Source organism: Dermacentor silvarum, chromosome 4 (assembly GCF_013339745.2).
Source record: "Dermacentor silvarum isolate Dsil-2018 chromosome 4, BIME_Dsil_1.4, whole genome shotgun sequence".
Lineage (NCBI taxonomy): Eukaryota > Metazoa > Arthropoda > Arachnida > Ixodida > Ixodidae > Dermacentor > Dermacentor silvarum.
Window position 1 is genome coordinate 99731978 of NC_051157.2, and position 27752 is coordinate 99759729.

The following is a 27752-nucleotide window of genomic DNA, read 5'->3' on the forward strand; positions in this document are numbered from 1 at the left end:
GCTGTAAAATGCACTGACTAGCCTTACCGAGAATCAGTGACACTGACTCCTGGATTGACGCTATCGTCTATTTTCTGGAGTTGAAGTTGTGTGTCGAGTAGAGAAACACTTACTGAAACGAGAATTAGACAAGATCCGTCGTGATGAACGAAATCGCCATGGCAGATGGTCTATTACTGTATTGCAGTCTTGCTTCTACAAGAAAGCTTGTGGAGACCACGAGTGGCGCCGATATTGGGACGCATTTATGAGCAGTGAACCCGATGCTAGAGATCTTAAAACAACGAAAGTATAGTCGGGGATAACCACAAAAAAGTTAGTGACGTTTCGCTTCGTGAACGCGAGTTGCGCGCAAGCGTATGGCGGCCGCGAGCATACAAAGCGAGCACCGTGGCGTCGAAGCACAAACGGAAACGGCACGAAGGCGGCGATTCTCTTCGCGACTTCCCGGTGCGAAGACAAACAATTTCAGCCATTTGACAGATCCACACATGCCCGTAAAAATTACATGCTGCAGCCACAAAAACGTACAGCAGATTGTCTACACCTCAAGCCGAGCCAGCTAGAGTCCACCCAAAGCTTAATAGCTTTATTCACTAATGTGAATGTTAGGCTGATTGGAAAATAAAAGTTGTGTGTTTCAAGCTAGCATGTTAACTTTGGATGAGCAGTGATATCAGAATCATCCATAACATTTCGAACGACCTTTAGGTTTATTTCTGAAATCAGTGACGGAAAGACCGGTCTGTACGGAGACAACAGCTTTTTCTGATAAGTTAAACCGCTTGAAGTCAGGTAAATGAACAAACCTAATTAAGTGGCGCACTTATGCAAATTGTGTTTAAGATGGACGCTGAACATGTAACCTTACAATTCTTAGGTTGTCACCGACTATAGAAGAAACGAAGGCCACTTTCCATTACCCCTTTAGAAAATAGCTTTTGCGACACAGTAGTGTGTTTTCTTTTTTTTAATGCGGAACATTAGAATTTAGAGTCGGAAAGAAATTCGAATAAAGGATGCTTAGATGCTCAATAACGCGATCCGCATACATTCCACGGAAATGTGTCATTTAATACCTGTCGTAATATGGTGAGGCAACGGCTGCAGCGTGTGGGGCATCTTCTCGGTGGAAGAAGGAGACCCGCTGCTTTGGCCAACTGTCGCCGTGCGGCTGCGGGTCCTGCCAAGCGAAGGCCTTGCCGTGCGTTCCTGCCCGGTCCGGGCCTCATTGAACTTGGGACTGGGCAACGGTGACGCTTGGTTGGGACTGCCACAGGCACTCCTGCTGGGACTTCTGTGGCGAGATGAACGCTTTCGGGATCTGGCAGGCGAAGCGCCTGCGGAAGGGCTTCGGGGTCCGCGTTCGAGCCTGTGCTCCGGCGAGAGCGGCGAATGCTGACCAGCGGTCCTCCCGCTTTTCGCTTTGCCGAGAGGTCCTCCAGCCGTCTCCAGCTGCTGCGCTGCTGTGGGTGACGGTGGCGAGGCAAGAGGGTCGTTCAGTTGCTCCATGCCAACTCGACACCGGGGAAGGCAGTAAAAGCGACAGATATACGCGTCTTCAGGAGCAGAGCGATCCAGAAATGGCCTTCAGTGGCGAATGTCACATCCTTCTTGGAACGCGCTATGAACGTGCCTTTCGGGTGCGTGCGGGCCAAGCGCGAGAAAAGGGAGCTGCTGCTGGCGCCACTGATGCCGTCCTCTAGAACTGGCATTTATCAAATAAGGAAAAGAAGAAGAACAAAACTTTAATAAAAAGGATTGGGAGGTGGTGAACGGGGCGTGGAACAAAATGGGTGAGGCAGTATGTCCTAGGCCTCACTGGCCTTCACCGCCTGCCGAACTTGATCGAGGAGTGCTAGCTGATCCTCTGGGTCCGAGCTTGTAAGTTGTGCCTCCAACTGCTCGGTGTTACAATTTATCTTATTCCAAGGAAGTACGCTAGATTTTCTGTTTTTCAAGCGAAGCTTGTATACGGTAGCCTGCGCCGGCGATGTAATGCTAAAACTACTATGCAATGCGGGTGTGAGCCAGGGACAAGAAATAAAGAAAGGCAGAAGGAAGGAAAGAAAGACACAAAGAAGGAACGAAAGGCAAAGAAAGGAAGAAATAAATAAAGAGCAGGTGAGGAGAAAGTGTGCCAGCGCCGGATCACGTGACGTGCGCGACCAATCAGGGTCGTTTTCTGTGTCGCGGGGAGGGGAAGGGAAGGAAAGGGGTTTACGCGTGCTCCTCCGGAATTACCTCGCCTCATATCAGTTTGAGCGCCCGGATGGGAAGGCACCGCGTGGCGCGTTTCGCCGATGAGCAGGCTGCGTTTCAGTAACGGCGCCGCAAACTCGCTCGGGAAAGGGCTCGTTGTCAACTTACCGATTCTATCGTGAGGGCTTCCAAAGCCCAGGCGAAAGGTCAGCGAAGAGCTGCGGACCCCGAGTTGCGGGAATGCGATGTCGAGGCCAAACGTCCGCGAAGAGCAGCCTACCCTGAGTTTATGGCTAACGAAGCGGAACGCCTGTGACAGCGTCGTCTTGCCACAAGCTTCACTTACCCCCCTTTCCTCGACAGGAGAAGGGCTCTGAATGTTTTAGTGCACCTCCATGAGATGTGGTATAATGTCGGTCTAGCGCCACGCCACGAACAAGTATCCTGGTAGAGCGCCGGATAAATTTTGTTTAGTCCTAATAAATTTGGATAATCGTTTGTTTGAATTTTTTCGGAGGTCTGCGGCCTCCCCACCTTTGAAGGACTTATGAGGAGGATATCTCGAAAAGTGTGGGGTATTATTAAGAAATACTAAATAGGTTCTCACAATTTACATAGAAAATAAACGTAAAAACCACGCAGAAAGAAGAGGCCGCATTCACAAATGTTTTTCATTCCTAAGTGTTCGTTGCTGTCGGCCGGCCGCTTGCGCGAATAATATGTGCAACATCAGGATTGGTTGGTATTTGCACTCGTGAACAATTTCTAGCATAAGAGCTCTTTGCAAATACGAGCCAATATGCCCAAGCAGTAGATCGTATAGGTAGGACAGGTACGAATGCGCAGTCAGTGCACGGTCGATCCAAATGGTCGCGAAGCTTCGGGCGAAAAGCGGTTCAGAACGAATGGTCACCGACATCAGCAAGGGTGGTTATGGGAGCAGCGATTGAAGCGAGACTATGTTTGGAGGGAACAAACATTGCGAAAGAAAAAAGTGTTTTTAAATGCGCTTGTTTATTCGGCCCTTTGAAGCGTTGTATGGGAATTTATCCCTTGTGAAACTGTCATGACGAAAGTACGCTTCCGATAGAACGTCGTGCCATTTTTTTAGGACGCTTCGATAAATACTAGCGGATGCGCTCCGAAAAAAATGAGTACCAAGCAGTGGCTGAGCTGTTTACCTCTACGTTGCCACTTGGGTTGTCCGTAACGCGGAGGTGTATTGGGTGCATACAATATAAGCAGCGTATAGTATAAACGAGAATTTGGTTCACAATCTTCGCTCTTAAAAGGCTCAGAGAAGGTGACCAAGAAGAAATGTGATAGTTTACTTAAAGTGAATTCGCCAAAATGAGTGGGCCAAAAGCCTTTGTACCAATTCCCCTGTGCGAAATACGTGCTGTGTTTGCGAAACAGCCAACATAGAACTTTACACACGCGCGTGTATTCCGTCACTATGAAACGACGAGAAATTACATTCCATCACCTCTGGGAGTAACCTAAGTCTCTCTCTAAAAAAAATGCTGATTGCTTACACGGAAACTGCTAAGACTGGCACTTGATAATTAACTTACAGACTTCAGGATGTCAGGTTTATCAGAATTGAGGGAGATTATCAGAAGCGCGTGGCTTGTACTTAATGAGCATGCGCGAATAATACATAATACATAATACCACTTATCTACCTATATATTGCGGTTCATGCCTTCGCAACATAAAGTACATAAAGAAAAAAAATGCTCGCAGTATTGAAACTTTGCAAAGATACAGTAAGCACGCAATAAGAGTAAAATAGTTCCTTGGCTTCACAAGTATCAGGCGCAAGGATCACACGCACACACACACGCGCACACACATATATGCACACACATACACGCACACACGCACGCACATACACAAACACGCACACACACACACGCACACAACTACAAAATATGAGTTACAGGCATTAACTCACAAATTACATACATTTGAAAACTAATGCACGCGCGAAAACACAAAAAGCTTTGTCACGGCTCGAAGAGTCAACGAAAATTTCAGCCGACTGACTTAAAAAAAAGTATATGCACAGTTATCGGTGCTCTGTATTAAACTGAACGAAGAGTCCGGCTATGCGAAGAGCATTAAAATCTCCATGCAACTTCATCCACAAATATGAGGAAAGCTGCAACATTCACCTCACAAAGAACGGCGTGCTTGGAAGGGGCGAAATCCCTTCTCCCAATGTTATGGAGCCACTGCTTCCGACGCACGACATTCCGTTCATCTCGGGGGATATAAAATAAGGCTTGCCCTTTTTCTGGCCTGCTGCTGCATTGAAACGCGCAGCGGCAAGGCATTTTCACGGAGAACGAGTTTCACATTCCCACGAAAGGATGGAAAAACTTGGGAAACACACGTTCGGAGCGGCAGGGCGACCACCACTTGGACTGCTCATGGCGAGCGGGAGAAACTAAAGGCGCGCGAAAGCAAGTTTCGCGCCGTTTTCGTGACGTCAGGGTCACCTGACGGGGTAGTCTCGAGCGCCGCAGCCATTCAGCGTGATAAGTGGTTCTTGAGGGAAAGGGAAAGGTTGGCGCTATCTTCTGCAGCCCTTGAGGGAGCACGGCTCAGCGTGGCGGATGCGCTGCCTCCGCGAAAGAGGGGGAGAAAAAGAGGTGGTTGACCGCGCCGGCGAGGGTGTTGCGGCTGTAGATCAAAGCGTGTCGCTACTTTCTAACATCAAGGGGTTTTAATTCTCTCTCCTGCGCAGCGCCGCGATGAGCGCTCGGGCCGCTGCCGCGAAACCATCTCCCGCTCAAGCTAACCATCTCCCCGCTGCTTCGCATTGACACACGGTTACCTTTAGCGGGAGATGGAGTAATTTTTTAAAAATAAAGCGAGACACAGTTAGACTCATTCAACGAAAATAACATTCCTAATCAATTTTATATGCCCATGGGGAGAAAAGAACAAATCTATTTTACTTGATAATTATCAATAAATACCTTTTTTCAGTGCCCACCGTAAGAGCGCCCACCGATAGCGGCGGGCGTTGACGCCGCTATCACTTGCAATGCAATGCAGCTCTTGAAGTGGGCAGAAAGGGGCACTCGTAAAGTTTACCTGTTACAATACGCCCCCCTCACATGTTGTGTTGCTTTGCTTGTCGACGTTTGTCTGAATTTGGTGACGCGTGTAGTTTCATTGTTTCTTAACCTGTTCAGTCAAAAGTAGTGAGTTGCGACCGCCAGATAATTGTTCACTTAAGTTGTTTTTGTGGGATAGCGCTGGCAGACGGGCTTGGCGTCCGACGAAAGGACGAGCACACTACGCCCAACGCGTTCGTCGGCCTCCAAACAAAGTATGTTCTGCGCAAGGGTGCGGTTTCGACACCCGTATAGCTGAACTTTTCCTGCATCGGTTTCCGCGCTGAAAGCTCCAAACGCCCATCACGTCGAATGGCGGGGCATTTGAATATACAGCTCTAAAGGCGTGCGCGTGAAAACATATTTCGCGCCTTTGAGAACAAAATGACGTCACTTCTGTTTTTAACGGATATGGCGTCACATTATTTTTTATTCCGCCGGAAGTGTTCCATCCTCACACAGATGGCGCTAAGCCCCATGAACCGCCGATGAACCGCCATGTTACGTATGGATTTCTATGGAAGCTTCGTTACTAGGTGTACTTACCTTGGTCAGTGCATCTGATAGAGAAGAAGTTAATGTACCTCTCTTGTGGCTGAATGAGCTTTGCGCTCATCCTCCCCCAACGTACCGTCCAACCTCCTTTTCATAGTCAGGTTTGGAAGACGTTTATTTGGGCTTGCGCGCGCCGTTGGTATCTACACGGTGTTTCACTTAACTTGGGCCAAACTTTAAAAATATGCAAATGATACATAGCTGAACAAAACCAAGGTAATGTTGTTTGCCGTATCTTGGAGATGAAGAAGAAGAACAGTAACTTTATTGAAAGTCCCGCGAGTAATTCGGGGATTTGGGCGAATATCCCTGCCTAGGCCTCGGCCACGAGCCGTTGAGCTCTGGCGGCTTCGTCGGCCAGCTGGGCGTCCCAGAGTTGCTCTTCCAAGGCGGCGCTGAGTATCGTAGTCTCCCAGCGCGTTCGATTCGAGGGTGCGTCCCCGTCTGGCATGAACAGTTTCATGCCATTCCTGTACATGATTGTGGATTTGTGGATACAGACTTCTGATCGGAATCGTAGTACTTTTCCTTGTACGTGTGCACCAGAGTTCTGTCACAACACACACTTCACGTCGATGATAAATGCTTCAGTCAGCAAAATAGAGTTTGAGACTAAGGTACCTAAACTGCTTTCATTCCAGCAAAGCCCAAGCAAGGTTTAGGGTCTTGAGAAGACAGTTTACTTGCATCCTCTGATTTAATACTGTTTTCTGCATGCACTGAATTTTAGGATTTGTGCTATTTAGATCAATCTCAACATGATAAAAGGGACGGTGAGCCAAAACTTCCAGTCGTGATACTAGTTACTATCGGAGGTCAGGGGGCGACAACCTGTGGGCTAAGGGGCTGCAGCTCCAGGACCCTGAGTGCCAGAGGGCCCTATGAGAAGAATGTTTCCTTGAAATTAATTTCTCGCGTACAATACATAGTAAAACATGTGAACAAATGCATTTGGATGCCAAGCACGAGGATACTTGGAATGCATAACAAAGCTATGTAGAGGAAGTCAAACAATTAAGATAGCATAGACACATGTACTTAACAAACTAAGGAATCTTCAAAAAATCTTGAAAATGCAAGCGGTATAACTGAACATTTAGACGTAAAGGAAAATGCACCGGAGAAAAAGAAAAACAAAGAAAGCGGTGAATGTAATAAACATAACAAAGGAGATGTTGAAAATACAGTTTTAATTATTTCTTAAGATTAGCTGCGTGTTTAACTTCCGTGGGCAGAGCTTTCCGCTCCGCTACTCCAACACTTTAGATTTTCAGTTTACCATACCCTTTATGGGCCTTTGGAACTTGAAACGTTTAAATGCGAAAACTCATATACTCGTTTCCAGGTCGCTGTGAGGTACAAAAAAGTGAGCGAGCTCACCTCGCGCCTCGCGCTTCCGTCGCGCTCGTGGCACAGCTCGCGCATTCGTCGTCTGCTTTCACAGCTGGCTAAAAGATCGACCCGGCGAACTTCACAGAGCAGACCAGCAGCCATGAACTCTTCAACTTCCTTGTATTCATCATCATCATCATCATCATCATCATCATCATCATCATCACCAGCCTATTCATATCCACTGCAGGACGAAGGCCTCTCCCTGTGATCACCACTTACCTCTGACTTGCGCTAGATGATTCCAAGTAGCACCTGCAAATTTCCTAACTTCATCACCTCCCCTAGTTTTCTGCCGTCCTCCACTGCGCGTCCCTTCTCTTGGTATCTATTTTGTGATTCTAATGGTCCACCGGTTATCCATCCTACGCATTACATGGCCTGCCCAGCTCCATTTCTTCCGCTTAATGTTAACTAGAATATCGACTATCCCCGTTTGTTCTCTGATCCACACTGCCCTCTTCCTGTCTCTTAACGTTAGTCCTAAGAGTTTTCGTTCCATCGTTCTTTGTGGGGTCCTTCACTTGTTCTCGAGCTTCTTTGTTAACCTCCAAGTTTCTGCCCCATATGTTAGCACCGGTACAATGCAATGATTGTACACTTTTCTTTTCAACGACAGTGGTAAGCTCCCAGTCAGGATTTGGTAATGCCTGCCGTATGCACTCCAACCCAACTTTATTCTTCTGTAAATTTATTTCCCATGATCAGGGTCCCCTGTGAGTAATTGACCTAGATAAACGTGCTCCTTTACAGACGATAGATCCTGACTGGCGATCCTGAATTCTCGTTCCCTTGCGAGGCTATTGAACATTATTTTTGTCTTCTGCATATTAATCTTCAACCCCACTCTTCCACTTTCTCGGTTAGGGTCCTCAATCATTTGCTGTAATTCGTCCCCGTTATTGCTGAATAGACAATGTCACCTGCAAATCGGAGGTTGCTGAGGTATTCGCCATTGATCCTCACTCCTAAGCCTTCCCAGCTTAAGAGCTTGAATACTTCTAAGCATGCAGTGAATAGCATTGAAGAGATTGTGTCTCCTTGTCTGACCCCTTTCTTGATAGGTATCTGTCTACTTTTCTTGTGGAGAACCAAAGCTGCTGTGTAATCCTTGTAGATATTTGCCAAGATATTCACGTATGCCTCCTGTACTCCTTGATTACGCAATGCCTCCATGACTGCTGGTATCTTTACTGAATCAAATGCTTTTTCATAATCTATGAAAGCCATATAGAGAGGTTGATTGTACTGCGCAGATTTCTTGATTGCCTCATTGATGACATGAATATGATCCATCGTAGAATATCTTTTCCTGAAGCCAGCCTATTCTCTTGCTTGGATGAAGTCAGCTGTTGCCCTGATTGTATTCGAAATTATCTTGGTGAATATTTTATACAATACTGAAAGCAAGCTAACGGGCCTATAATTATTCACTTCTTTAACGTCTTCCTTCTTATGAATGAGAATAGTTTTGGCGTCCTTCCAGCTTTCTGGTACATTTGAAGTCGTAAGGCATTGCGTAGAAAGGGCCGCAAGCTTTTCAAGCATGATATCTCCTTCATATTTTATTAAATCGACTGTTATTCCATCTTCTCCAACAACTTTTTCCCTGGTCATGTCTTACAAGGCCCTTTTAACTTCATCGCTAGTTATAGAAGGAGCCTCGGTATTCTGTTCACTACTACGTCGAATGAAAGTACCTTGGCTGGTCTGGGTACGGTATAGGTCGGTATAGAATTCTGCCGCTGTTTTTACTATGCCATAGAAATTGCTGATAATATTACCCTGCTTATCTTTCAGAGCTTACATTTTGCCTTGCCCTATGCCAAGTTTTCTTTTCTATGATTTCATGCTGCGTCCATATTTTACTGCTTCTTAAATCTTTTCCACGTTATAATTTCGGATATCAATGATTTTATTTTTATTGATCAGTTTCGAGAGTTCAGCGAATTCTATCTGATCTCTCGAGTTTGACACTTTCATGTTTTGCCGTTTCTTTATTAGGTCCTTGTATTGCTGCAGCCAAAAATCATCCTGTAATCACCAGGCAGATTCCATCGTTGGCCGCCAGCTTTCGGATCTGACATGACATCGTGGTTCCTTACAACCCGGGGCAGTTCACCACGTGTTCTGTTTCTTCGCATGAGAAACGCCCCCGTCGGTCGTATAAGAAGAAGGTCGACCAGGCCAAGTTCACAGAGCAGTGCCAGCAGTCGTGCACTCTGCATGTGCTCACACTCCCTTGTATTGTTGCAGGAAAAAACCATGCTGTAATCATCAGGCAGATGACGTCGTTGACCGCCAGCTATCGGATCTGACATGACATCGTGGTTCCTTACAACCCGGGGCAGTTCACCACGTGTTCTGTTTCTTCGCATGAGAAACGCCCCCAGTCGGTCGTATAAGAAGAAGGTCGAGCAGGCCAAGTTCACAGAGCAGTGCCAGCAGTCGTGCACTCTGCATGTGCTCACACTCCCTTGTATTGTTGCAGGAAAAAACCATGCTGTAATCATCAGGCAGATGACATCGTTGACCGCCAGCTATCGGATCTGACATGACATCGTGGTTCCTTACAACCCGGGGCAGTTCACCACGTGTTCTGTTTCTTCGCATGAGAAACGCCCCCGTCGGTCGTATAAGAAGAAGGTCGAGCAGGCCAAGTTCACAGAGCAGTGCCAGCAGTCGTGCACTCTGCATGTGCTCACACTCCCTTGTATTGTTGCAGGAAAAAACCATGCTGTAATCATCAGGCAGATGACATCGTTGACCGCCAGCTATCGGATCTGACATGACATCGTGGTTCCTTACAACCCGGGGCAGTTCACCACGTGTTCTGTTTCTTCACATGAGAAACGCCCCCGTCGGTCGTATAAGAAGAAGGTCGACCGGGCCAAGTTCACAGAGCAGTGCCAGCAGCCGTGCACTCTGCATGTGGTCACACTCCCTTGTATTGTTGCAGGAAAAAACCATGCTGTAATCATCAGGCAGATGACATCGTTGACCGCCAGCTATCGGATCTGACATGACATCGTGGTTCCTTACAACCCGGGGCAGTTCACCACGTGTTCTGTTTCTTCACATGAGAAACGCCCCCATCGGTCGTATAAGAAGAAGGTCGAGCAGGCCAAGTTCACAGAGCAGTGCCAGCAGTCGTGCACTCTGCATGTGCTCACACTCCCTTGTATTGTTGCAGGAAAAAACCATGCTGTAATCATCAGGCAGATGACATCGTTGACCGCCAGCTATCGGATCTGACATGACATCGTGGTTCCTTACAACCCGGGGCAGTTCACCACGTGTTCTGTTTCTTCGCATGAGAAACGCCCCCGTCGGTCGTATAAGAAGAAGGTCGAGCAGGCCAAGTTCACAGAGCAGTGCCAGCAGTCGTGCACTCTGCATGTGCTCACACTCCCTTGTATTGTTGCAGGAAAAAACCATGCTGTAATCATCAGGCAGATGACATCGTTGACCGCCAGCTATCGGATCTGACATGACATCGTGGTTCCTTACAACCCGGGGCAGTTCACCACGTGTTCTGTTTCTTCGCATGAGAAACGCCCCCGTCGGTCGTATAAGAAGAAGGTCGAGCAGGCCAAGTTCACAGAGCAGTGCCAGCAGTCGTGCACTCTGCATGTGCTCACACTCCCTTGTATTGTTGCAGGAAAAAACCATGCTGTAATCATCAGGCAGATGACATCGTTGACCGCCAGCTATCGGATCTGACATGACATCGTGGTTCCTTACAACCCGGGGCAGTTCACCACGTGTTCTGTTTCTTCGCATGAGAAACGCCCCCGTCGGTCGTATAAGAAGAAGGTCGAGCAGGCCAAGTTCACAGAGCAGTGCCAGCAGTCGTGCACTCTGCATGTGCTCACACTCCCTTGTATTGTTGCAGGAAAAAACCATGCTGTAATCATCAGGCAGATGACATCGTTGACCGCCAGCTATCGGATCTGACATGACATCGTGGTTCCTTACAACCCGGGGCAGTTCACCACGTGTTCTGTTTCTTCGCATGAGAAACGCCCCCGTCGGTCGTATAAGAAGAAGGTCGAGCAGGCCAAGTTCACAGAGCAGTGCCAGCAGTCGTGCACTCTGCATGTGCTCACACTCCCTTGTATTGTTGCAGGAAAAAACCATGCTGTAATCATCAGGCAGATGACATCGTTGGACCGCCAGCTATCGGATCTGACATGACATCGTGGTTCCTTACAACCCGGGGCAGTTCACCACGTGTTCTGTTTCTTCGCATGAGAAACGCCCCCGTCGGTCGTATAAGAAGAAGGTCGAGCAGGCCAAGTTCACAGAGCAGTGCCAGCAGTCGTGCACTCTGCATGTGCTCACACTCCCTTGTATTGTTGCAGGAAAAAACCATGCTGTAATCATCAGGCAGATGACATCGTTGACCGCCAGCTATCGGATCTGACATGACATCGTGGTTCCTTACAACCCGGGGCAGTTCACCACGTGTTCTGTTTCTTCGCATGAGAAACGCCCCCGTCGGTCGTATAAGAAGAAGGTCGAGCAGGCCAAGTTCACAGAGCAGTGCCAGCAGTCGTGCACTCTGCATGTGCTCACACTCCCTTGTATTGTTGCAGGAAAAAACCATGCTGTAATCATCAGGCAGATGACATCGTTGACCGCCAGCTATCGGATCTGACATGACATCGTGGTTCCTTACAACCCGGGGCAGTTCACCACGTGTTCTGTTTCTTCACATGAGAAACGCCCCCGTCGGTCGTATAAGAAGAAGGTCGACCGGGCCAAGTTCACAGAGCAGTGCCAGCAGTCGTGCACTCTGCATGTGGTCACACTCCCTTGTATTGTTGCAGGAAAAAACCATGCTGTAATCATCAGGCAGATGACGTCGTTGACAGCCAGCTATCGGATCTGACATGACATCGTGGTTCCTTACAACCCGGGGCAGTTCACCACGTGTTCTGTTTCTTCACATGAGAAACGCCCCCGTCGGTCGTATAAGAAGAAGGTCGAGCAGGGCCAAGTTCACAGAGCAGTGCCAGCAGCCGTGCACTCTGCATGTGGTCACACTCCCTTGTATTGCTGCAGGCAAAAACCATGCTGTAATCATCAGGCAGATACCATCGTTGACCGCCAGCTATCGGATCTGACATGACATCGTGGTTCCTTACAACCCGGGGCAGTTCACCACGTGTTCTGTTTCTTCACATGAGAAACGCCCCCATCGGTCGTATAAGAAGAAGGTCGAGCAGGGCCAAGTTCACAGAGCAGTGCCAGCAGTCGTGCACTCTGCATGTGCTCACACTCCCTTGTATTGTTGCAGGAAAAAACCATGCTGTAATCATCAGGCAGATGACATCGTTGACCGCCAGCTATCGGATCTGACATGACATCGTGGTTCCTTACAACCCGGGGCAGTTCACCACGTGTTCTGTTTCTTCGCATGAGAAACGCCCCCGTCGGTCGTATAAGAAGAAGGTCGAGCAGGCCAAGTTCACAGAGCAGTGCCAGCAGTCGTGCACTCTGCATGTGCTCACACTCCCTTGTATTGTTGCAGGAAAAAACCATGCTGTAATCATCAGGCAGATGACATCGTTGACCGCCAGCTATCGGATCTGACATGACATCGTGGTTCCTTACAACCCGGGGCAGTTCACCACGTGTTCTGTTTCTTCAGCATGAGAAACGCCCCCGTCGGTCGTATAAGAAGAAGGTCGAGCAGGCCAAGTTCACAGAGCAGTGCCAGCAGTCGTGCACTCTGCATGTGCTCACACTCCCTTGTATTGTTGCAGGAAAAAACCATGCTGTAATCATCAGGCAGATACCATCGTTGGCCGCCAGCTATCGGATCTGACATGACATCGTGGTTCCTTACAACCCGGGGCAGTTCACCACGTGTTCTGTTTCTTCGCATGAGAAACGCCCCCGTCGGTCGTATAAGAAGAAGGTCGAGCAGGCCAAGTTCACAGAGCAGTGCCAGCAGTCGTGCACTCTGCATGTGCTCACACTCCCTTGTATTGCTGCAGGCAAAAACCATGCTGTAATCATCAGGCAGATACCATCGTTGGCCGCCAGCTTTCGGATCTGACATGACATCGTGGTTCCTTACAACCCGGGGCAGTTCACCACGTGTTCTGTTTCTTCGCATGAGAAACGCCCCCGTCGGTCGTATAAGAAGAAGGTCGACCAGGCCAAGTTCACAGAGCAGAGCCAGCAGCCATGCACTCTACATGCGTTAACGCTCCCTTGTATTGCTGCAGGTGGGCAACTCTGGTTCTGGTCTGCTCAACTGCGCACTGTCTTCCTTCTTGCATTGTAATATTGTTTGTGGTACTGCTGTTATAGCATGGAGCACCATAACACTAACGCTCTTGGATTTCGAAAGAATACTGGGAGAAAAAGGCGCCAAGTAGCACCAAGGAAGTTCTAAAGGTATTCACTGAAATGACTACGAAGTTCGTAACAGTAGTACATGATGTAAAGAGTGAAATAAAGGCACTTCGCTCGTCGAACTTGATGTAAAAGCAGAGCTGACATCTGTGAGGTAGTCTATGAGATTGATAAACGACAGCTTTGAGGAGTGTAAGTCGGAGATCAAGGCAGTTCGCTCGTAAGTAAATCAAGTAAAAATCCACAACCAGTACCTTCAACAGGAAAACCAGAAACTGAACAGAGAACTGACCGAACTTAATAAGGAATTGATAGAACTAAAGCAGTATGGATGAAATAATAACATTGAATTGAAAGGTGAACCTGCAGCAGAGAAAGTGGACCTCCGTTAAAAAACAATTCAAACGATAGCCATGTGCTTACAAATAGAACACACCAGTAGTGATATTGATGTTGTCCATCGCGTACCGACGAAAGGAAGAGGACTTGCAAATATTGTAGTAAAGTTGTGTCCAGATCCTCACGTGACAGGTTTTTGCAGGTAGCGAAAAAAAAAATCTGCTTAACGCTTTCATGCTTGGTTTTGTGGAAAACACGCCCATTTTCGTAAACGAGCACCTTTGCAGAGAAAATAAGATACTACTTAAGAAAGCTATACGAGAAGGAAAACACATGGAGTTTCGCCTGGATTTGACGGCAATATACTCATGCGGAAGAGTGAAAACGCGAGGGGAAAGCATGTGCCCGGTGAGGAAGACCCAGCCAAAATAGTATGATGTTACTGTTTCTGACGCATGACTGACGTATGACGTATATCATCATCGCCAACGATAGTACGTCAAAACCAGTCGGCAATTTAGCTGTATATTACAGCAACGTACGTAGTATAAATAAATACCTGAATTTACTTCTCTCTCTTGTCACTCAACAGGAACACACGAACGATATTGTTCGTGTGTTCCACGAACGAATTATTGCTACTACAGAAAGTTGGTTGGAAAATTTGGAGCACACTTAAGCTTCGCCTCTAATAGTGGAGCGCGATAGCATTCAAATATCCCTGGCTGCTTATCAGGCATCCCGGCAACTGAAATATATTTTCTCGTATATACAAATTACAATCCGACGTTATCACGTCTGTAGGTTGTGGTTAAGTCGTACGTTACGCTTTTTCTGACGGCTGTTACTATGAGAAATTCAATTTTGTTCACTAATATCGTGCGCCATGCGGAGGGCCTCCGCGGTCGGGGTGGTTCAGGAAGATTGTTTTCGCCAAAGATGCCGGCGCACCCACGCCGACACCGACACCAACGCCTGATTTTCTGCGACACGGGGCCCTTATCACTATTGCGTTAAAAGAATGAAGATGTGTTTATTCCTGGGTCCAAAACAGTATCTAAAACGTGTGGCTCAGCGTTTCGTGGCCCATGGGTCTGGTGTTGCTTTTTAACGCGATAGTGTCGCAGAAAATCCGGCGTCGGCGTAGGTTGCGGTATCCCTAAGTGACGCCGCATTGCACCACTTAGTGCCATTCTGTAAAGCAAATTTCTAGGATTGTTTTCTGATAGACCGTGTCCATAGCATAGCCAAAATGTGGAGTTCGTTCCTTTGTGTTCAAGAATTGGCCCAAACCTAATTTTCTAATAATTTTAAATAATAATTTAATTAAGGTAATACATATTTCTAGGAATTGTACGAACCACAAAGTCAGGAAGCTATATACATGTAATATGCTTAGCGTGTACGTTTACGTGTCGGTCTTCTTGTTAGTAATGCACACGCGAAAGCCAGCATGAAAAAGATGAAATATTTGAAATGCGCGAATAGTGATTTTTGAGACCGAATTGAAGACGAATCGAATAGTGCCAGAAGGGAATTGAGTTGAACACTTTGCGAATAGTTTACTAATAATGAATAGCCGTTATCACAATTAATTTAAATTTATATTCACATCCCAGGATTCTGAAAGTTGACGAGTTTATGTCATATTGTAGTCCGTTATGAAGCGTTATGTATTAAAATCACGAACGGAGCATTCGGAGCAAACAAGTAGTTTCTTCGCATGTACAGAGCTCTTCAGAGAGTGCAAATCCTCGCTGTACAGTCTGTAAAGTATGGCAACCTAAGTGACGTAGCCTGCTCCGCTACGCAAGTTCTCATGTCTTATGTCTATAATATGCCCAGCGTAATGAAAACTAACCGTACCTTTGCGGCACTGTTACGTTTACGGGGGCACAGTGGACGTTTTGAAATATTCGAAAGGTATTAAGAGAATATTCGCATTTACAAATATTGACGATCTAATCCAATAGGGCACTTTTTGATTCATTATTCAAAAGTCTTGAGTATTCGCACCTCCCTATGTAACAATATTGATAGCTTCAAATGTTGGTTTCAACGCCTGCCTACACACAACGTGCTCCGGCTGCAAACGGAATATCATATATTGACCAAAACAGTTTTTGGTGAGCATTTCTACTTTGTTACGTGCATATGGCTTTTTATCAAAAAAAAAGTGGGCAGCTTGCACTAGTGGTGCAAGGCTGGAGTAAACAGCGGAGCTGGTGATCGACCAGCTTAGGTTTGGCTAAGTTTTGCTAGGAAATGCCAAGTGCTCTTTGGCACGGTATTCCGAATCAGCTCGCCGCCGACGCGCTGATTCTCGCTTGGCCGCGCGGCGCGCTTCAAGATGAATGAATGAATGAACTTTTATTTCCCTTTTTAAGAAAGGGGAGGGGCCGGGTGGGAGAGAGGGAGGCCTGTGTGCTCCAGTCTTAGCACCTTGTGCTGCCAGACGTCCGCCTACCAGTCGTGGTAGGCCTCCGCTACCTCCTCAGCCCACCTCAGGACTCGGTCCTGCTTCAAGATGAGCGGCTTCTTCTTCGGGTGTCCGGATCTTGTTTGGTCGTCCCATGTCAAGGCTACATGTACTCGCCACAGAGTCAACAAGAGTTGTGCCGCAGTCGCGGCGGCTCCGAGCTTTATCTACCCATTGGCGTCACGGCCAAGATGTGCCTCCACACTTGCCGGGGAGTGGCTGGTCGAAAGCTGCCGAGCTGCTGCCGACGCAGCCCGCGTCTCCCCGGCGCGAACGCGGGAAACGGGGAACGCGGGCGGCGTCGGCAGCAGCTGCGCGCGTTGCCTCGTTGGTGCTTCTACAATTTCTTCCTCTCTCTATCTCCGTCTCATTTGTGTCGCAGAAAATCCGTGTCGCAGAAAATCCGGTGTCGGCGTTGGCGTGCGATGTCGGCGTCCGTGGCGGAGAAAATCATCCCCAACCACCCCGACCGCGCAGGCCCTCCACGTGGTGCAAAGATATTGTGAACAAAAATAGAATTGCTCACAGTGAAATCCACCAGAAAAATGGTAAACTACGACTTAAGCACAACCTACAGAAAAGGTGGCGTCGGATTGTAATTTGAATCTACGAGAAAACATAATTCTATTACCAGGAAACTCAAACACAAACCCCTTTTCCAGCATTTCTACCATACCAACAGGCGAGCTCGGGTAGGAGGCTACTTGCGAAAATCTTATCCAGATGGCGCTCGCATCCTCGGCAGGTCAAATTGGGACATGGCCTGCCTAATGCGTTTTGGACACGCGCGCGCGTCGGGACAACAGCGCACAATTAACAAAATAATAAAAAAGGTGCTAGGGCCTTCAGATTTTAATACAAGACCACTTATATTGGCCCTCGAAAAACGTCTTCAGAGGAATGCATTTCTGTTTAAAGGTGAAGTCGACTTTAAGGGGATCGGTGGAAGCTTAGTCTTTGTAAGCTGGCGTTCCCACATTCTGTGTTGCATTGAAGCCCACTGCAAGAAAAATGCGATGCAAACGGGGCCCATCGTGTTCCACTCTTAAAGCGAAGCTTAAGCTTCTTCCAAAAATTTTCTCTTTCCCCTCCAAAGCATTGCGCGCACCGCGCGCGTCCTCTCCTTCCCTCTCCTTGAGACGCGCGCAGCGCCCCGCATGAGGCAGACGCGCTCACATCGTTCTTGGAATACCTATGCGTTTCAGCTAACTTTTCTTCAAAACACCGGATTGACCGACACCATTCGATCCATGAATGCAAGCGGAACCTGTGGATACCAAATTTCTGGACCAGGGACCGTTTTTCATCCCACCACGGACCTCAGAAGTCACCAACCTCGTGAGCGCCACGCCAAGCCTACCGGAGCGTAGGTGGTAGCGGCAGCGCCCGGCGGAACGCCGAGGAACGCGGCCCTAGATGGCGGCGCAAACACCTGCGTCTGGCGCAGAGGACGCGAAGAATCCCCCAGATCGGAGCCGCGGAGGCCACGAAGAAGACACTGAAGGCATGGATTGCCGTGACACCGAACCCCAAGCATCCAAGCCCATGACCACAGGACCAAGCAGCAGCTACAGCGGCGGCGGTCCGACGAGAACACTAAACGCTGGAGAAGAGGACTGGCAAACGGTACTCACCCTGCGACAGCGTAAAGCGCAAGCAAAGGAACGCCAACAACAAGCATCGAGAAACGGACCCAGCTCCGAAATTGCTCAAGGCCAGAACGCCTCCGGGAATAACCGACGACGGCCAAAATACCGCAAGCTTCCACCACTGCCACGCGACGATTTCAAGGTCGTCATAAGACCCCACCAAGGACTTCCAATCCGATCCCTCACCAGCCCGTTGCTCGCCGAAGCGGTCATCGAAGCATGCAACGGCCACGTACAAGGTGAGCACTTCATGCTCCGTATTAAACCGGGCTCAAATATTTTTATCGTATCGACCCCTTTGCAAGAAGTGGCGGAACGAGTACGCAAACTTACCTCCATCGTCATCAACGGCAGGCCGCATGCAGTGAACGCGTACGTGGCCACCGGAGACGAGGCTGTGCGCGGCGTAGTGCATGGCATACCGCCCCATCTGACACCCTCAAGGTCAACTTACGTATCCGATCCCAAGGTGTGGAAATAATTCAAGCCCGCATGCTCGGAGACTCAAAGACTGCAGTGATCACATTCTACGGTACGTTTGTACCACGCTACGTCTACTACCAAGGAGGAGAGCTAGCGTGCTACCCTTACAAAAATACGGTGCAAGTCTGCAAACTGTGCCAACAAGTGGGACACCGCACAGACGTGTGCCCACAACCAGAACTCCAAGTGTGCCGCACGTGTGGCACATCGGACCCCACGGAAGGGCACCAATGCACCCCACGCTGTGCCATGTGCGGGGAGCCACACCTCACAGGAGACCGTAGCTGCAAAAAAAGACTGAAGCCAAACCGTCGCCTGCAGCACACCAACGCATCTCGGCGCAACAAACCATCCTCGAAAACTGTACCACATACCAGTAGCAAGCTGCAACATAAACATCCATCCCGATGGTTCAGCTCGGAAGAGGAAGAAGCAGCCTACAGAGACCAAGAATTCCCGAGACTCGGACACGGATCTGGCAGCCGCACTCCGCGAGCGAGACACCAATCAAGATCCAGCTCAAGATCTCGATCGGGATCCAGACATCGCAGCACGAGCCGCCATGAAACTTTCCCTTTCTCAAAACCCACAAATCTCTCCCAAACACCCTCTACAAAGTCCAGGGCTGCCGTACAGAAAGGCCAGCAACAAACCAACCCACAGGTAAGCTGGGCGCAAGTTGCGTCATCCACTGCCAAAGCCATAACTGAAAGTCCCGAATACCAACGCATTCTTGCCGAAAACAAACTCCTTAAAGCTAGCTTAGCCGAAATCAAACAAGAGCTGGCCGCACTCCGCTCCACCCAAACTCAAACCATACCCAAAAATACGGAATTGGTGATAGCTAAGGAATCTGCGAAGCCAAAACCCATCAATCAGGACACGCTGTCCAATCAGATCGCAATTTTAGCGCAGCAAATGCAGAATTTCCAACAACAAATGTGCAGCGAGCTACAAAAATTAAAAACCTATGTAGATGAATCCGTCAACAGCGTACGCGGCGCCATGCGCAAGCGAGCAAATGTTAGCCCGGGAGCCCCAACGCGGCGCCTGAAGGCTATAGAGACGACGGACAGCGAAGGTACTAATCATGGCTAATCGACGTCCAAATTCAAACGAAACCCTGGAAATTTGGCAATGGAATTGTCGCACTCTCCACAATAAGATAGCCGCATTATCCCACTTCATGCAAACGGCGCCAATCCAGCCAGACATAATATGTATTCAGGAACTAGGAAATAAAATACACACCCTACTGGGCTATGTTTACTACACCCACCCCGACCACCCAAAAATCGCAACGCTGGTTCGAAAAGACATCGCAGTGAGTGTAAGCTACATGTCCCAAACAAATATTCAGCACCAAATTCTAACTATCTGGCCCTGTAAACGCAGCAAATCCAAAACCATCATAATCAACATCTATAGCCCCCCAAGGGAACGATCCGCCAATTTCAAAGATCTGTTTTGGCATGCAAAATCCCTAGCACGAAATCAGGATAAAATATTAATACTTGGGGACTTCAACTCGCCACACACAGACTGGGGGTATCCGAGGGACTCTCCTAAAGGTCGCAACCTCGTGGAGGCGATGGAGGACCACAATATGAGGCTAGTCACCATCCTGGACTCTCCTACGCGAACAGGAAATAGCGTCACGAGAGATACTTTTCCAGACCTCACGTTTGCAAATACTTTAGACCGAATCAGCTGGACTAACCTCGAGGAAAACCTAGGTAGCGACCACAGCATCATAAGCATTTCGGTAAACTCGCCCAAGATTAGACGACCACGAGGCCAAGCAACGATCACTGACTGGAAAGCGTATCGGCAGAATCAACCAAACACTCAGCTAAACAATGCGGCGACCTGGGCAGAACAAATACGGACGGCCTATAGACGGACCACCAAGAAGGTGGCGCTAACAGACGACGTCCCGGCAGTAGACTCACATCTACTGCATCTCTGGGAAGCCAAGCGTAGCCTCATAAAACGATGGAAACGACAGAGGCATAATCGAAAACTAAAACTTAGAATAGCGAAACTGTCCCAAGAGGCGAATGAATACGCCCAACATTTGGATGATGACAATTGGATACAATTGTGTGCGTCCATGCAGGGCACCCTGCACACAAAAAAAAACTTGGGCCATACTCCGCAGTATGATGGACCCATCAGGCACTAAAACAGCCACATCCAGAACGCTAAGGCAAATAGCTAGCGAATTCGAAGGTACGGATGAGGAACTTTTGCGGAAACTTAGAGAAACCTATATAGGAAACCCTCCCCAAAAGCAGCACTACCCTGCCTACGACGGCGCAGCTAACGATGAGCTCGATGCCCCAATAACAGTAGCGGAGGTACATGCAGCAGCGCAATCCCTAAAGAAAAACACAGCCCCAGGCAGTGATCAAATCACTAATGCTATGATAAGAAATCTTAGTCACGAAACCCTTCATCAAATCACAGACTTCTTTAACACAGAGGTTTGGGACACCGGCTTGGTGCCGAGAGAGTGGAAAGAGGCTAAAATAATTCTCATACCCAAACGCGCGAAGGCCAAAAACTTTCAAAACCTACGACCAATCTCCCTCACATCCTGCCTAGGGAAACTATTTGAGAAAGTCGTGCTAACGCGCTTAACCGCTCACATAGAAAGCAACCAACTCTTCCCAACTTCAATGTTTGGATTTCGGCCCCATCTATCCGCCCAAGACATTTTCCTCATGCTAAAAGACGAAGTCCTAAACCCTTCAGCCGGCAGCTCCGATAGAATAGTGGTAGCGCTAGACCTTAAGAAAGCGTTCGATACCATATCGCACCAGCTCATACTGGAAGAGCTGAAAGAATTAGCTTGTGGCTCGAAAACATACGCCTACATACGCTCTTTTCTGCAAGATCGCACGGCCACCATAGGTGTCGACTCACTCCGATCGGAAGAAATACAGGTACCAGGCAGAGGCACACCGCAGGGTTCCATCTTGTCACCACTGCTATTTAACATCGGAATGCGCAGACTCGCTCTGTCCCTGGAGACAATACCAGATCTAGGTCACGCACTGTACGCGGACGATATTACCTTATGGGCCTCGACAGGCTCAAGTGGGCATAAGGAAAACACCCTACAGGAGGCAATAAACAAAGTAGAATCCTTCACAGACATGGCGGACATGTGCTGCGCGCCGGAGAAATCGGAATTTATTCGAATTAAAGCAAAATACACGCGCACAGAACCAGAGATCCGGCTAACACTCCAAGGCCAACCAATACGGCAAGTGCAAAAACTGCGAATTCTGGGCCTCTGGTTACAAAGTAACAGCAGAGTAGATCACACCCTACTCTTGCTTAAATCTACAGTACAACAGGTGGCCCGAATGATACACAGGGTAACTTTCCACAGGAAGGGCTTTAAAGAAGACGAAACAATCAGATTGATACAAGCTTTCATAATCAGCAGGGTGACGTACAGCCTACCTTACCAGCACCCTACAAACACTGAAATACGAGCCATCAACATTCTGATACGCACGGCGTACAAAACCGCCCTGGGGCTACCTAAAAATACCGCCACAGATAGACTGGAGGCCCTAGGTTTGCACAACACGTACGAAGAGCACGCATCCGCGGTAATAATATCTCAAAGGGAAAGGCTCAATATCACCGCAACAGGCAGGGCCCTGCTCGAGCGCTTAGGGTATCCCCTACGACCCCAGTACCTAAACGAGGAAACCACCCCAATGCCCCGAGAAATACGGAATCGAATAACAGTTTCTCCAATACCCAAAAACATGAATCCTAAATATCATCAACCTAGAAGGCAGGCAAGGGCTAAGAATCTACAAAAGCGCTTCGGCTCGCACCCCGGAACGATCTACACGGACGTAGCTAAAATACAAAATAACAGATACTGCCTAGCGGCTGTAAGCCAACGATCGACCGTAGCAGCCTCTACCAAAGCAAACTCAGCCAGTACGGCAGAGGCGGTAGCAATCGCCCTAGCCATCAAGGATAAAGACCGGAGAGGAGAGTCAGCCTCGGTACTCACAGACTCCCAAGTAGCCTGCCGCCTCTATTTAACTGGAAACATCCCCAAGGCGGCCTTAAACATTTTGGGACATGGCTTACAAGAATATCATACCATTGTGTGGTGCCCAGCACACACGGGACTGGAGGGAAACGAAAGGGCGGATCGGCTAGCTCGCGTATTTCACATCCGAGCGCCGACGAGTCCTATCGACGAACCTCTAACAAGCTCACGTGACATCTTGGAAAACCAGCGACGTGACCGCCAAAAATTTAGTAATCCGCACCCGGACCTTACCGGGGAACAGGCTCGTGACTGGCGCCGACTACAAACGAACACGTACACAAATCTATACCGACAACACCATATAAGTCCCACACAATACGCGGACATCTGTCCATGGTGCGGAGAGCGGCCCACTCTTGCCCACATTACATGGGAGTGCAATTCGCGGCCCCTAAATATCAATTCCCCCAAATTAGGGCAAATACCCAGAAACAGGCAGTGGGAGACCTGGCTTGCTAGCACGGAACGGGAGAGCCAACTGGCTCTCCTCGACCAAGCCCAGCGAGCCGCTAAGGCCAGTGGAGCCCTGGACTGAGGGCCCCACCCACTCAACCTTCAATCCCCTTCATGGAATAAACGTTTACTACTACTACTTCCCTCTCCTTAACGTCCCATGTCAAGGCAACATGTGCAGCGCACGGAGAGTAGTCGAGGCACACGCCGCTCCGCGAGGTGGTTGCTAGGCAGCGCAGTGACGTCATAGCTCCGGGAGGTTTTTGCGACAGCAGGCGCCACCTTTTATGGTTAGCTATAAGAGCTGCACTGCTAAAAGCAAATTTGTCAAGAAACAAAAGAAAGCACCTAGTTCTCACACATGTGTTCATCATGCCGTGCCACTTGTGCCGGCACGAACAGAGTGTGTAGTCGGACACCATCACTGAAACAAGCAGTGTAAGTCCTCGCTTATGCAAGGCGCACACATCCCTTAGTAAAAAACATTATATTTCGCATAATCTAGAAATCAACCTCCGGATTTCTGCTCTTCGCACCTATGTCCACACGACAAAACTGAGGAGTGCCTCAAAGTTGCGTTAATGACAACAGTGCTATACGCGTGTCCACATTTCACGACAGCTCTTATGTACGCATGTGATTTTCAAGCTGTTTCCCATGTTCCCCTTACAGATTACAAATAGGTTCATTGTACTGAAATAACTTCTGAAAAAAAAAGTACGTCAATGAGGCAGAAAGGGCCGGAACCAAAACTCGACCAGCAACGCTTGTGCACGGTTCCCTTCAGAGCATACGCACAATGCATAAAACGAACACTTATTCGCCTAGCATCAATGCGAAACATTGCACGTATACATCACACTACACTTACACTTCGTAACAGTAAGAACCCTCAAACGTTCTGCAAGTTCTCGCGGTCACCAAGGTGTATCGCAACCCGCAAAACAGCCCACATGAGGAAAGACCTTAACAGCACATTACGAGCGACTGCGATGGCACGACAATAAAGCGCACCGCTTCAGATCGTATCATCCCTTCTTAAGCGCCAACCAGCACTGCACAATGCTCATACACGTACTATCTTCGCAGCGATGAAGCGCGCACACATAACACCTACGAACACGATACGCGGAGGTAGGCGATCACACTATTTTCATTTAAGCGCTTACTGAACATGTGTCATGTTTAGAATGCACGTGTATGGGATGGCCTTCGCCTTTGTAATGCACACGCGAAAAACGGCCCAAACCACATGAAATCGGCGATTTCATTCCTTCCCACCCTCGTGTAAACGCAACACACATCCGTCTGCATGCGCTGAAGAGGTCGGGAAGGGCACAGTGGCTGTCTCCGTTCGACAAATATATTTGTGGGTGCAGGATAATTCCTGTGATGATCACAAACTGCCACTGGAGCCTATGGGCCCAGGCCCCGCCCTTCGCTTCGAACCAGCGCCTTGGTTGAGCGGCCGGACACAGGCAAACGTTCACGACCGCCTCTCGGGCCGCCCGCGTGCGGTGCGGCTTGCGGCGATGGACGGCTCGAGCGTGAAGAGGCCTTAAGTGCTTCGACGCCGCGGTGCCACATGTGCATGTCGGCGGCGTCCATACGCTTGCGAGTAACCCGCGCGTCCATGACGTGAAACGTCATTGTAACTTTTTTCGTCATTCAAGAAAGGCACACAAATCAGTGGCACACACCAAGTGATACATACCCAGTGCCCCATGTTTGCGTCAAAGCGGCTAATCGAAGAGCGGCACGTACTAATGACATATTCGGGTGGTCGTGCCGGAGCGCTAGGGAAGTGTTGCAAAGGTCATGGAAACAAGCTAATAAACGTTACTACTACCATAAGAGGCGTCTGCGGATGAAAATAATGCACAAGCATCACTCACATACCTGGTTATTCTAGTACTAAAGCAATGAAGCTGTTTTTCACTGCTTTTGTAGCACAACCAGAGCGCTCTCAAACGACCACCAGAATATGCCATAAGTTACCCAAGTTGGTCGTCTCACGGATGGTTTGTAAACAGGTTCTCTCAGCATAGCCGCCCGATGCTCTACCCAATGTATCATGGACTACTCGGTGACGCGAACAACCATAAGTTCCCGAAGAATGCTATAGTCGCATAAATACCCTACGAAGTATCATGGTAGCTGTGCAGTAGTAGCCCAAAGAGCTCTATCTTTATCGACATTAACTCTACTGTTGTGCGTGCACTAACAGTGCCTTCAAGAAATGTGCTCCCCAAATAGATTCACCCTATTTTAATTTTCTCTCCGCGCCTCATTGCGGGCGAAGAACAAGAAGCCCGCTTAGGAACATAAAAAGAAACGAATATTACTGATTAAGTTACATAACACCAACATAAAAGTACTTTCAGCACGGTGAAATAATCTACTAAGACAAACACAGATAAAGCAGGCATTGCTAAGCAAAAAATGATGGCAATTGCAAATGTTAATCCGCTGTTCTCAACGAAGCTGGCTGTTGATGTCACTGAAAAACAAAAAAAAGGTCCCCAATCTCCAATTATCACTCCTGTTTCCCTGAAGAACCGGAACGGAAAAACAAAAATACGATTTTCTCAAGAGCACGAACAGGCCAGACTGCAACTTCGCACTGAATGCTTGTTAACAAAGTGCACGGGGTTCTGGTGCCAAGCGCTCACATAGAGGTCATGTTACGAAGGGAGAATTAACAAGACTAAAGTGTTCGACACTAAATAATCATCACGAGAGTATAATGGCAATAAAACATGCACATCAAACATGATGGTGCGAAAGGTCCTCTAGAGCAGTTGACAGTGCTCAGACGTGTTTACTATGGTCCGCTGCCTGCACTTAAAAGCTTCTGCAAACTCGGGAACGTGTAGTGCGAGCATATCACATTCGTTTTGCTGTCCTCTGCCATGTCCCGGACACGTGACGAAACACGACGACATGAAGAGAAGCTGCAAGTCGCTGTACTGCTCGAGTTGCCCAAGGTTCCAAGTAGTGGGAGGAGCTTGCCTGTAAGCGTCCACGAGGGCCCTGTAGCCGAATACGCCGTTCACGGAGGCTTCGGGGAATTCTTCCCTTCCCGAGATTCCCCGCCTCAAGCAGCTTACGAGATAATCGGTCGCATTGCTGTATGCCTGGTAGGATCCAATAACGATGGATCCCAGGACTGCGACTACTTCGCTGCCGAAGCCTCCCAAGTTGATGGGAGTGGGTAGATTCGGGTCAAAAAACGGGAAGGACAGAGTGTACGGCATCAATTGAAAATCCTTATCTCCCCAAGACCATAAGTGCAACCACAGACGTCTGATCGCGTGTGCCAGTCGCACAACTTGCCGAGTCTTATTCAACCGCACCGAGTGCTGCCAGTTGGCCACAAAGGAGTCGGTCATGTCTGGCATGTCGTCACTCATTCCGCCGTCAGTTCTTCCTTGGTTGTCATATTCGATGTTGCGGAAGGCAGACTCCAACGACCTCCAGTTTGTGACCACCGTTATGTTTTCGTTGTAGTAAGGCCAGTTGGAAAGGCGATGCGAAAAGGCGAGACGGACGGACTGCACTATTTCTTTGCGGCCACGGTTGCGCTACTCTGGAGGACGTCGCCATTGTATCTCGCGATCAGTGCTTGTGAAAAAAACAGGGCTCTGCTGACGCAGAAGGCTCTGTAGTAGAGTGTTGTCCTGTCGGGAATCTCGCCGTAGTAGTGATGATGAGGCCTCTGTTCGCGTAAAGGGCGGCTACCTGTACTGTGCACCACGAGACGAACAGGTGGAAATTGTCTTCACCGTAGTACTCCACATGTCGAGTAGCGTTGCGAGGAAATGAAGATTATCAGCCGATATTCGCAAGCCATCGGGCAGACTGATGTCGACTCTGCGCAGGGCTTCTATCCAGCGAGCTTCCGTAGATTCGCGCCGGACGAATTCGCGAACCAGTCGGCGGGTTGCGGCGCAACTTCTGAAAAGCCGAGGAAAGGCACGAGGGCGTCTGTCGCCGGTGCTGCGATCTCCCACATTAACTCGTACGACACTGCGGTGTCGATTGGCGTGTCGCTGCCACCGGTAAACTGGTTCCTAATATAGTCGAAGTAGGCCCGTTGTACGTCCGTCGCCCTTTCCAGCGCGAACCATTCGCTCAACAGGCCAAAAGATCTGCCTTGACTGACGACCAGCTCGTCCGCCGTCTCGCCGGAGCGTGGGGCGACGCGGAAGTCTGCGACGGCGTCCCAGCCCAGCTTGAGCGAACTGTAGAGCAACGCGAACAGAGCGTCCGCTCCTCGGGACGGCTGCGGCCAGACGATGCCCGCACGAGCCAGTGCCCGCTTTGACTGCGGCCAACTCGTCGCTCTTGCCCTGGAACACGTCGTCGCAGCTGCGGTAGACGGCGGCCGCCCGCTGTTCGTCGTTCTGTCCTGCTGCTGGGATGTCGATGCTTTTGAGCGTGGCGTCCAGCTGGTTTGTGACCGCTGAAAGCGCCTTTCCCAGACGTCCAGGTTATGGTGTTCTTGCCAGCCGTCGCAGACGAAGCGCGTGAAGTGGACGCACGGGTCCACTGACCGATTGATGGACGCGAGGAGTCGGTCGGAGTAGGCCCGGCAGGCGTGCGTCATGCAG

General features: G+C 49.0%; 1 protein-coding gene across 1 annotated transcript in view; it reads right to left on the reverse strand.

Annotated features, from left to right (window-relative positions):
- The window catches only part of LOC125944745 (uncharacterized), a 76829-nt gene extending 49900 nt beyond the window's left edge, over positions 1-26929 (reverse strand). The window contains exon 1 of the mRNA XM_049665880.1: positions 26881-26929. The gene's annotated coding sequence lies outside the window, so the exon portion shown is untranslated. The remainder of the gene's footprint in view (positions 1-26880) is intronic.
- Between the last annotated feature and the right edge of the window lie 823 nt (positions 26930-27752).